Consider the following 12,232-nt stretch of genomic DNA (forward strand, 5'->3'; position numbering starts at 1 on the left):
TTATAAAATAATATATAACCCAATTTTTATGGGTTATATATTTTTTTTGCCAAATATGAACAAAAAGCATGTTATTGGCAAAGTGGATTGGGTGCATGGTGACTCCTTGGTTAGAGGTTCAAGTCCCAAGCAGCACAAAAGAATTATTTTCTTGGGGTCAAGGCGCTGACTTTTGGCGACCAAAGTTTACTTTTGGCTAATGTGAATTGGACTTTCCGCGACCAAAAAAGTTGGTCGCGAATGGTCACTTTTAGCGACTAAAGGCTTTTTTGGTTGCAGAAAGCTATCTGTGACGAGGCTTTAGCGATCAACTCGCAACCAACACATTTTTCGCGACCAAAATGTTGGTCACGAAAAGTGTTTTTTCTTGTAGTGAATTATGATTTTCAAAATAAATTGTGATAGAAATGTGATATAATCAAGTAATTATCGATATTTAATAAATATAATTTTTTTTACAAAGATTATGTACTCAACGCGCTCTATACATTAAATAGTTGAATGAACGAGATGAGTATGAATTAGAGCCCACCGCTGCCCAACAATATCCTTCAGTCCGATGGCGGACTAAAGAGGTGCCAAACCCATAGCTAAAATAACTAATTAAAAAATATATTTTTTAACAAGTAATTTTTCTTATATATTATTTAATAATATTATTTATTTTAATTAATCATCACTTTTAAATATGGCCTTGTTTGGCAAAGGCTAAAATAGTCACTTTTAGGCTAAAATTCACAAAAAAATAAAATAGACTAAAATAGCCAATAAGATAAAATGTCACATCAAATCCATAATCATTTCATTTTTCCTCTCACCACTATTAGAAAAGTGGTTTTTTGCGACTAGCTTTTTGCGACGGATTATTTTACCGTCGCAAAAAATAATATTTGCCACCGTAGGTTTTTTTCTTTTACTATTTATTTTGCATTTTTCTTATTCCTATGCCCTAATCCTTTTCACTGTGACTTTCTCGACAATTCACAAACAGAGATCTCTGTTACTTTCGCTCGCCATGGTCGCGCTCTCTCTCTCTCTCTCTCTCTCTCTCTCTCTAAGATTGTGATGAGAAGCAACAGACAACAACGCCGGAGCTACTAGGGTTTGATGATCAGAAACCAATAGAGATCATCCGCATTCAGACCTCGAGATGCCAGCCCCGATTCTGTTATCTTCACCGTCAAATCCAACTTTAACATCTTCTCCACAGCTCACTTTTGAGATTAAACAAGGAAATGGCATTACGAACTCTCTCGACCTCTCAATCTCGTTCTATATCTCTCTTTGTCTCTGTTAATCTTGCTTTCTCTCTCTGTTTCTCAATCTCCTACTCTCTCTTTATGGTTCTTTTGAAATCTATATTTTTCATTCATTATCACTCAGATTGTCCCTTGGATTGTCCAAAATAATCTCTCTAGGGCAACACAAAATCAACATTTTTAGGTATTTCTCTCGATTAATCTCTGGCATGTTTTCCCCCAATTTCTCTCTCTCTCTCTCTCTCTATATATATATATATATATTCTTTGTATTTTGCAACATTTTATGCATATATATTTATTGAAATTGAAATTATTAATTTTCTGTGCATAATGGAGTTTGATCCATGTGATTTAAGCATGATTCTGTGTTTTCTACACTAATGTGTTACAATTACTACTCATATACTTTAATTTAATTTTGTTCAATTTTAATGAAATAAGAAATTCTTAGCCTACTTGAGATCGTTCTGGTAGATGCTTAGTTCACATTTTTTTTTTTTTTTGTTTTGCTGGGAATTTGGAGTAACATTATTTGGATTTATTTTATTTTAATTTAATTTTGTTTACCTGCTTGTTGCTTTTATGTTATACTTTCAATTTTATTATGTCTCTCTTTTCTTTTACATTTTTGTTCTTTTTGTTTATGATAGTAAAGTTCAATTGTGTTTCTGTTTGGTGGTGATGAGATAAGTTGAAGCTTTGTTTGTTTGGATTGCAATTAATTTTGAAATTCCATAGCAGGGAGGATGTAATTCTTGTTCCAATTGTGTTCTTGAATAACATGTCAATATGTCATGAATTTTGCAGGAAACATTTTTGTGTGCTGTTTTTTTCTTAGTATCTACCAGTTTAGTTGGAATTTTTGGGAAAATGATTATTCCCTTGGCAATAAATTAAGCCTTCAATATACTTAACTAAAAAATAAATATATACTGAGCCTTTGGGCATTTTTGAATGAGGCAATCAAATTGATACAACATGCTCTCATTAGATTTGAAAATGTTAATTTAACATGGGCGGCACAAGTTCCATTTGGCATCAGGCACTTCCATTATATGATGACTTTGAGAGGCCTTTGAATCTTCATTTTACTTATACTGTTATCTCTTTAACTAGGCCTTAATGCTATGATTTCCTGATTTTTTTTTTAGTGAATAAGCTATCTGTGTTGGAAGAATTGGTAGATTGTTTGTGATTCATCTTAAGCATGTACACTTTCTTCTCTTTGCAGCTAACAGTACATGAAAATTTGTTATATATATATATATATATCTGTGTTCATTCATTGCTAAGTAACTTTGATTTATACTGAGATTCACATATCTTTCTGATCTACTTTTAAGTTTTGTCTATATATCTTTACTGTAAGTTCAATAGTCATGATCGGTGATAGATTTATGTGGTTTTGCATGTATAGTAATTGGATCAGCATGTGCTCTGTTTTAATACCTGCTGAAAATTTTCGTCTGTTTTAATACCTGCTGAAAATTTGAATGAATTTTTTGCTATGTTAAATTAAATCTAAGATTTGGACTTTCGAATTGGTCATGCTAACAAAAAAAAAAACTATATTTATTTGTTATTTATTTTAGATTTTCGATCATTTGATCAAATTATCCTAAAACCGAACTAATTGGTACATATATATGTACCAGATCTGGTGCAATGCATGTTAAACAAATCGAACAAATTGTACTTTGGTATTCAAAATCGTTCTCTCATGTAACTTTGTTTTCTGAATTGATTCAAACATTCTAATTTGCTATATTTTCTATTAAAGACGCTTCTTGATTGATAGTTTGATTTGAATTTCTGGTGTGTTATGTTTGTCTTTGTATTGCTGTTTGTTATCTGCTCCATGAATTACTTGCTATTGATATCTTTCTTGTTTTTGAATTTTTTTGTTAAAGACGCTTGCTGTTTGTAATTGGATTTGCTATTGATATCTTTCTAATTACTTGCTATTGATATCTTTCTAATTTGCTATATTTTCTTGTCAAAGACGCTTCTTGCTGTTTGTAATTGGATTTGTACATACATTGGTTGTAGAAGAATTAGTCATTACCATAATCCCACATTGGTGATGATGTTACTCCATTATCTTGAGTAAGGTTTTGTCATTATAGATCCAGTATTTTTTATTCCGCTATGCTACTGAGAGGAGAAAAAAAACACACACAGAGGAAAGTGGAATAATAGACAAAAGGGGATGTAGTTTTTTCTTTTTTGTCGTTGGACTCTCTCTGTTTGGTTTCTCTCTAAAGTACCCATTTCAGATTCTCTATCAATTTTCTCTTTCTACGACACCCTTTCTCTCCCTCCATTTGAGAGAAAAGGTAGAACAATGAGGTCACCAGTTCACAAGGTTGTGAAAAATATTTGGTTGGTTATTAACTTTGGTAATTAATTGTAAAGTTGCTTTACCTCCATAGTTAAAATTAGATGTGTCCACAAGGCTTTTCACAGATGAAATGATTTTATGCTTTTTTATGTATTAAATTAAATGTGCATGGTACTAGATTTGTGGGTTTTATTATTATTACTGATTGTACCTATGGTCCTCTCTCCCATATCAAGGAACCTTACCATGTAAAATCAAGGGCTATGAAGAATATGAATCAACTTACCATATAAAAGAGATTTAGAAATATTGTAGATATAAAACTGTGAATATTGTAACCTCCCTTAACTATTATTTATTGAAAAATGCTAGAGATCTCAAAAATTTTATCAAAATTTTCACAAAATGTCTCACATGGGTGTGAGACCTACACTATGTGAGTTCCACATCCATGTGAGATATTTGGTAGAAATTGTCACTATACCATTTTTAATAATAATATTAATTTAGCAAATTTATTGAAGTACTGATTTATATTATTGTGCTGTTTTTGCTGAAAATGAGATTATGGATAGCTTCAAGATTTAAGATTGGCTTTGTTGCTAAAATCCGTCATATGGATTTGTTAATTTGTTTGAAATTTGGTGATGTTACTAAATTCACAATAATCTCCATGAATTTGAATTGTATTCTAACATCACAATAATCTCCATGAATTTAGAAATACATAATTGAAAAGTATTTTGTTGCTAAAATCCGTCAAATGGATTTGTTAATTTATTGCTTAGATGTCATTTCAGATGAGTCTTGTGAATGATTCTCCAGTACACTTGTCAAACAGCAAGGACTTTGCTGCATTTCTTGATGCAGAGTTGAATTCTACTTTTGACACATCGCCTGACCTAGATGGCGAGGTCGAGGACAAGGACGATGATGAGGATGATTCTAAGCCCAATATTGAGAGGTACCAGTTGTTTCTTCCATTAGGTCTAAAGTTGTACCAGATAAAACTATTTTATTTTATTACTTTGTTGGGTCAAATTTTATGTGGTTCTAGCCATGGTTTAGGGTCGTGGTCTTAGACACAAGTCTCAGTTGTCATGAGAAGATTGGTTTTCAGTATCTTGTTTGTGCTTGTTAAGACAAAATGTGCCACAAATAGGATTATACGAACAAAAGACAATAAAAAATCAAAAAGAAAAAGAATAGCATGGAGCAAAGAAATAGCAAAAACACAACACTTCAAAGGTGTAATATAGTCTGTAAGGTTTGAAACTCACAGACTATATTGTCTTGCTTTGATTTTAGTTGCGCTCATGACTGCTGAGGCAATCAAAGCTGCTTTTGAGGATTCAAATGGCGATGTGTAGGATGATTTTAGTTGAAATGAGATCGAGTGAATGACATTTCTGCGGCCTGAGAGTTCATATAGGTTTTTGAGTTGACATTGTTTTTTAGCTAGATTGGCTCTGGTTTTTGCTTTTGTCAATGGTGGTGGCTTTTTCATCATTGTCTGTAGATTCCGAGTGAACTTCTAACATGATGGCTGTGAGCAGTCAAGAGGATCGGAAACTGTTGCTTCTGCTTCTGCCATTTGTGATGATTCTCTCCAACACAAGGCATTGTCGTTATCAAGGGCAGTTTTGGTACATAACTTCATGGTTATTATATGCACTAGTTCTTTTTCCGAGCAGCAGGTTATCTCAGTGTAATGCGACTGATGTTAGCACTCGTGCTGGTAAGGGGTTCTGGAATTTTGATTGCCGATCATTGTACAGCTAAATTTTTTCTCCTTTTTTTTCTGTTGTCATTTCTTTTTCTCGTTTAACCTCAGTTTAAGTGTTTGATATTGAAGGAGCAATTGGCCCAAATAATACAGTACATCCGTGGAATTGAAGCACAGAAATCCTATGTGATTTGACTTTGGAGCAGTTGCTTTGCTTTTTTTTGTATGATGAACAGAGTGATCTGTCCCTAGAAAAGGAGTGGAAAAGAAATCCCCGTAAGTAAATTAATCTGTATAAGTTTTGTCAGGATCTTTAGAGGCTTAGATCTTGTAAGCGTATGCATAGATATATATGTAAATCTATATTTGGGTTATTCCTCCTAGTCCTTGATCTGTGCTGTTTATTAAGAGGGTTGGAAAACCTAGATTGAATATTAATCTTGTATGCGGCTTTAGAAACAGTTAGAACCTATTTTTAGTTGCATCGTACCTTTTTTGAGTAATGGGAGCAATGAGGTCCATGGGGAGATTAAGGTTGAATGTCTGATGTTGGTGACTGTTGGTAGGGATGGTAATTCTGTTTGTGATGTTTATAGTTTGCTGAGGTGGTAAGTTATTCACATAGCTTTGGCACTTATTGCCCCGTTAGGTGATGTTTATAGTTTTATTTTATTTTTTGGAGTTTGTGTCGGCAGGCTTTTGGGTACAGTTTACAAGACGATAAATAGACTTAAATAAGTGGGAAAAAGTTGACTATTGAGAAGCTAGGGATGAAATGTTTTTTAACTTTAGCATTAGACCGGAGTGGTTATTGGAAAATGCTGTTAGAGGCTCTAGTTTGCTGAGGTGGTGGTGGGTTGGATCTTGGTTAAAGAAACTGAGTCCTATTTGAGTAATTTGTGCTGTCTATGAATTTGCTTGGGCATAGTCATTGGAGTAGGGTTAGGGTTTAAGTAAGTTGGCGCTTTGCTGATAAAAAAATGGTCATCTTTTGTGAAGGTTTAGGAGAAGGTTATAACCAGTTTTCATGCCAAGATGCTGGCCATCTATAAAATGGGAAATGTAGCCTTAGTAAATTCTTCTTCAGAACACTAGTGAGAAAACTGTCTTTGGAAGTTGAGCTTACCTTGTTTGGGAATATATTTCTCATGAAGGTTTTACATTAAACAATCAATACATCATTGAATTTATGAGGTAATTTCTGAGGTCAATGCATTTGGACAGTGAGGTTTTTTTTTTTGGACGAATTGGATTAGTTTGGATTAGCATTCTAGGATTGTTTAGTTTTGGGATTATATTATTTTCCCATGCAGTAGATTGTCTTTGTAGTGATGACTTGCTTTCTGTTTTTCTGCCATTTATTGTCTTATTTATGAATTTCCTGCTGATACTGGTTCTTTATTTGCAGTCCTCAACATATGGGAAAGTTCTTGTGCTTGATGTCATTGTTCAGTTGACTGAGAAAGATGAATGTGTCTATCAGGAGATGATAACTTATCTTCCCCTTTGTTCAATTCAATCCCCCCAAAACCAAAACTGTAATTTTCATAAATCATGGGTTCCATAGTTCATGATGAGTTTACTGTTTCTATTTTTATTCAAATTTAATTTCAAATGACATATAGCTATACTTAGATTATTGAAATTATAATGCAATTAAGTGTGAGGAACCTTTTGAATCCATAACAGCTTCTTTTTTTCTTTTCTTTTATTCTAGTTGAACTTTAATAGGCATATGTACTTAGAGATACATTTGAAGTTAAATGTCCAACTACACATGATTGTTATGGTGAAAAAAATATACTCTCTTTGATTATCAATCTACCAAGAGGTTTGAGGTTTGAGGAGTACAGTGGAAGTGTGACGAGACTTCATCCTTAGGGATTGTTGTCGAGGAACGGGGTCTATAGGTGCCCATATTCCCCACTGTTTGGCTTTGAGGATCCTCGTGTGCAACTGCATATTGCTGATGGTATGTGGAAAAGATGTTCTAATTATTTTTTACTTGCAGTTTAGTGAATATGTGCATCTGAAATCTTATTATCCATTTTATATGGATCCATTAATCTAGGTTATTAATAATTTTACGTAATTAACGCCCCTAATTGTATAGCTGATTATATAGCTAGACTTTCTTGTTGATCTTCTTTTCATTTTTGTGGCAGCTGTTGAATTTTTACGGAATGTACCTAAAGGAAAGTATGATGCAATTATTGTTGATTCATCAGACCCTGCAGGTATGTTTGTAATTCAAACTTTCTACCTGTTTTCCGTTTTCCTATTTATTTGCCTGTGTTACAGTGCTTTTCAGAATGTTACTTAACAAATGCTTCATGATCTCAAACTATGCGGAAAAAAAAAAAAAAAAATTGATTGACAGTTGTCTTAGTTTTTCTTTTATATTTCTAGTCCTTGAAATTTAGGACCATATGTATTCACAATATGGAAGGTTATCTGAGTTTTCTCTTGATTTTTCTGCTATTTGGAATATAGGCACATGATTATGCATATGGGTAGATGTTATATAATTTCGAACGCCATGATTAAGTGATCCCATAGTTAAGCCTGTAGTTGCTTTCAAGGTAATTGAAACTCTTGTTGCAAATCACTGATCTGCCATAGAGAGAGGTCACTGGCATAGTTTTATTTTGATTATTTCAAGCTAAACTAACACATTGGAGTGCATTAAATTTTCAAGTCAAGTTTGATTTATGTTTTTGCAGATTTTGTTGAGGGAATAGTTGATATGATCGAGCGGTTGATGTTGGGAGCCAAATATTATGTTGCTTTTTTTTTTTTTTTTTTTTTTTTTGAAGACTTGAATTTTTTAGTACAGTGTATTTAAGGATGGTTAATGGATATTATAAATTTAATTAATTTGTTAATTTTGTTATTTTCATTTCCAAAAAATTGTTTGGTGGTTGTAATTGATTTTTTTGTTGTAGCAAATCCATATATGATTTTTTTTAATAAATAATTATTTGCGACAGTGGAACTATGGTCGCTAAAAGTGCTTTTAATTTTTTTAATTTTTTTGCGACGGCAAAATGGTTGTCGCAAAAAGTAGTTTGGGCGGTCGCAAATTATTTGCGACCGTTGTTTTGCCGTCGCAAAAAGTATTTGCCACCCCCACATTTGCGTCCCTCTTGTGCGGTCGCATAGGCCGTCGCAAAAAGTCTTTTGCGACTGTATTTTTATTATTTGCGACGGCATGTGACGGTCGCAAAAAGTATTTTTTTTAGTAGTGCACAAACATCACATCTAACAACAAAAAAAATGCAATTATCTTTTCAAACATAAAAATTTTAGCCTACTAAAATAGTCAAAAACTAAAATAATCTACTAAAATAATCAACTTCTCAAACAAGGCCACTGTAGCACTTCACTAGAAATGCTGTAAATACTAAAACTTTCTCTCTAGTCAATTCCACCCCATATTTCTGTGAGGAAAAAAATTTCTCTCAATAGAAAAACAACTAATCAAGTCCTATCCTACTTACATTTCTTTTACAAAGTAACCAAACATAATGCTTCACTTTAGTTTCTTTTATAAAGTAGAAATCACCAGTCTATCTTTCCAGCTACTTTTCCTTGTGATATATAAAGATATCAATCAAATTTCAATGAACTTTCATTTTTTTAAACAGCAAAAGTGGGATTCCAAAAAAAAAAAAATTGTCAAAAAATTTAACTTGAATTATATTATGTGGTGAAGACATAATTTCAATAGAAAAATTTACATTTAAAACGAATTCCCACCGCAAATAATTTTTTTGAATATTTTTAAAAATAAACTTTTAATTGGCTAAACTATGACACATTTACACTTTATTCCATTGAATTTTAAAACTCAATAGTTAACCATGTCAAAATAATATGTTGTTACAATTAATATTTCCGTTAGAGATTTACATGAAATTAGGTTATTTATTGATTTTTTAAAATAATAATATCTTTATCTAGCAATTTCATTTGAATTTTGTCTCTTATATCATAGTGATAAAATGAAAACGGGATCATTAGATAAGAACATTATTATTTTAAAATTTTAATAAATGTGTGATTTTGTATAAATCATTAACATAATTCTAATAGAAAAAGTTAACAATAATAAGATAATATTCTAATAGAAAAAGTTAACAATAATAAGATAATATTTTAAATAGTTAAGTGTTGAGTTTTGAGTTTTAAAATTTATGAGAACAAAATAAAAATGATTTTATTTTTCTTTTAGGCAGGCAATGGAAAATTGCATTGGAAGTTATTAATCTCTGTCATTTTGAACTTTTTTTGCTTTAAAATTGAAGAGAAGTTAGTATAATGAGTAATGTTGTCTTACCAATCCCTCCCATCCCACGTATCCCAATCATATTGACACCGACACCACCATCTGTTAGTGCCTCCATGACTTTGTTCATAATCGATCTCCTAGATTAAAAACCCTTAAAACCTCCTGTAGATGTAGATGATACTCCTACCAAAGGTGCAACGTAGGACACTCTGGAGGAATTTCCTTCTCCACATACCCCTACCACAACTTTAATCTTCTTATTACCTTAACTACTCAATTACTATCGGGACTTCAAATTTGGACAACACCCATTAAAACCCATCCACTTGAATTATACTCAATTTCTATTGTCCAATTCCATTGAAAATAGAGAGTCGTACTACACAATTTTTCAATTTTTGTTATTTGATCATATATAATATTACAATGAAATTGAATGGACGGAAATTGAATGCAACATACAAATGATCAAAGAAGCTATCGACAGGATCAACTCCCCTCTATATTTCATCTCTCCATACTTCTCTATACCCTTTTTATGAGTTTTAATTCGGATCTGCACTGATAATTTGAGCTATCTATCTCATAAGCCTAGCAATGAAGGTCATCCATGCAAAAAATTAACTTCATCGGACAACTAGAAACACGGGAACAATCGCATTTTGTTTTATTAAATGAATGATAAATATAATTAAATTTAAACTATCCATTTTATAAAAAATGCGGTTGTTCCCGTGTTTATAATTGTTTGGTGAAGTTAATTTTTGGTGTGGATGACTTTCATTGTGAGACCTACGAGGCCGATTAAAAAAATAAAAAATTGTGAGACCTACAAGATAGATGATTCAGATCATCAATGTGGATCTGAATTGAAACCCATAAAAAGGGTATAGAAAAGTATGGGAAGAAAATGTATGGATGAGAGCTTATCCCGCTACCGAAATGGTAGACAAAAATTCCAATAAATACATGAGAAATAGGACCCACACTCAGGAGAGGAGATTTAAATCACTAATCTTCTAATGAAATGCTAGAGTTCTAACCAATCAAACTAATTTCATTGATTAAGTTATACTATAATTGAGGAGTCAAAATATATTTTGTGATTGGTTAAAATTGTGGATCTTCCACTTTAAATAAGATATATCACATTTTAAATGAGATCTATCAATAGTGTTTTAACAAATTACAAAATATGTTCAATTTCCAAAAAAATAGAACATAATCATATATATTACAAAGTGATACAGTAGTTGAAAGACTTCTTTTCAAAGTCATGCTAATCACAGCTAAAGTTGTTTTTGATGTAGAAATAATATTTTTTTAAAAAAAAAATTGAAATTTTAAGGGCAAATTACATGTACCCCTCAAGGCTTAGCTAAATTACAGATACCTCTTGAGATTTGAAAAATTATAAATTGCCCCCTGAGTGTTACATTTACATAACAAATTACGGGGCAATTTGTGATGCAAATATAAACCTCAGGGGGCAATTTGTTATGTAGATATAAACTTCAGAGGGCGGGATGTAATTTCTCAAACTTCAGGAGAGAATCTGTATTTTAGTCAAGTCTTGAGGGGGTGTTGGTAATTTGCCCAAATTTTAATTATTTTTTATATGTTTCTATACAATTTCTTTTTGGGTGGTACTAATCACCATTCAACGGGCATTGGTGAAGGATTAATTTTTTTTTTAAAAAAATAATTTAATACATATTTTATATATTTTCATGCATTTTTATATTTTTTTCACATATTTAATATGGAGGATGCAGGTTCCAATGGAAAAGATTAGAAACACATAAAATTCCAAACATTGAATACACAGATGTGACACGTATATTCGCAAGTATTCTGTATTTGGGTCCAATTAATGAAACTGTGAGCCCACTTTAGGCCCAACCAATGGCCTAAGTTATTTATTTTATATGGTATGTTAAATAGATTTTTTATACAAAAAAATTACACGAATTATATATCAGTAACCACTTTATTGAATCACATTTGTCTTATAAAAATGTAACATTTATCTGCAAAATTATATTGACGGTCTATTTTAAAAATAAATAAATATGCTCAGATCATGTGGCTATTAATATCTTCTCAATTTAATTTTGATATGAATAATTTACATAACAAGCTCTATAAAATAAACGATTTAGATTATTGAGCTGAACTTCCAATCTCTTTTTAAGTAGACCCATTTCATTTAATGTACTATAGAAGGAAATCTTGTCAATTTATATACTTTTAACAAAGGTAGTACCTTAAACCCATCACAACGAACATGTAGAACTCACTATAATTTTAGTTCAAAATTGGCAAAAAAATTGTTTGTATAAAACCATTTTCTAACATGTAGTTATTAAACTGATTAAAACTTGACATACAAAATTGAGTTCTACTTTTACTTGTGTATACATTTTAATGCATACATTCGATATACTCTTAGATCATCTTAAAAATGTTAGCTAAAGGATCTGGGTCCTCTTTAGTTTGCCATTGGAGTAGAGGGTGTTGTTGGGCCATGGTGGAAATGTGTAGAGCCCGCCAAGTATATTATTCTTGCAAAAAAATGATGATAATCCGATATTAATAGACATTTTAGCAAA

At 31.7% G+C, this 12,232-nt stretch overlaps 1 long non-coding RNA gene across 2 annotated transcripts; it reads left to right on the plus strand.

Moving 5' to 3' along the window:
* Positions 1-7,028: 7,028 nt before the first annotated feature.
* LOC145804482 (uncharacterized) lies at positions 7,029-8,222 on the plus strand. 2 transcript variants are annotated; one of them, XR_014346276.1, is made up of 3 exons: positions 7,029-7,301; positions 7,495-7,566; positions 8,053-8,222. It is a non-coding gene; the product is annotated as an uncharacterized LOC145804482 (long non-coding RNA). The 2 variants fall into 2 exon arrangements; XR_014346275.1 differs by having other exon boundaries at positions 7,495-8,222.
* The last annotated feature ends 4,010 nt before the right edge of the window (positions 8,223-12,232 follow it).

The sequence above is a fragment of the Camellia sinensis genome, chromosome 12 (genome assembly GCF_055761805.1).
Source record: "Camellia sinensis isolate YWXY chromosome 12, ASM5576180v1, whole genome shotgun sequence".
NCBI lineage: Eukaryota > Viridiplantae > Streptophyta > Magnoliopsida > Ericales > Theaceae > Camellia > Camellia sinensis.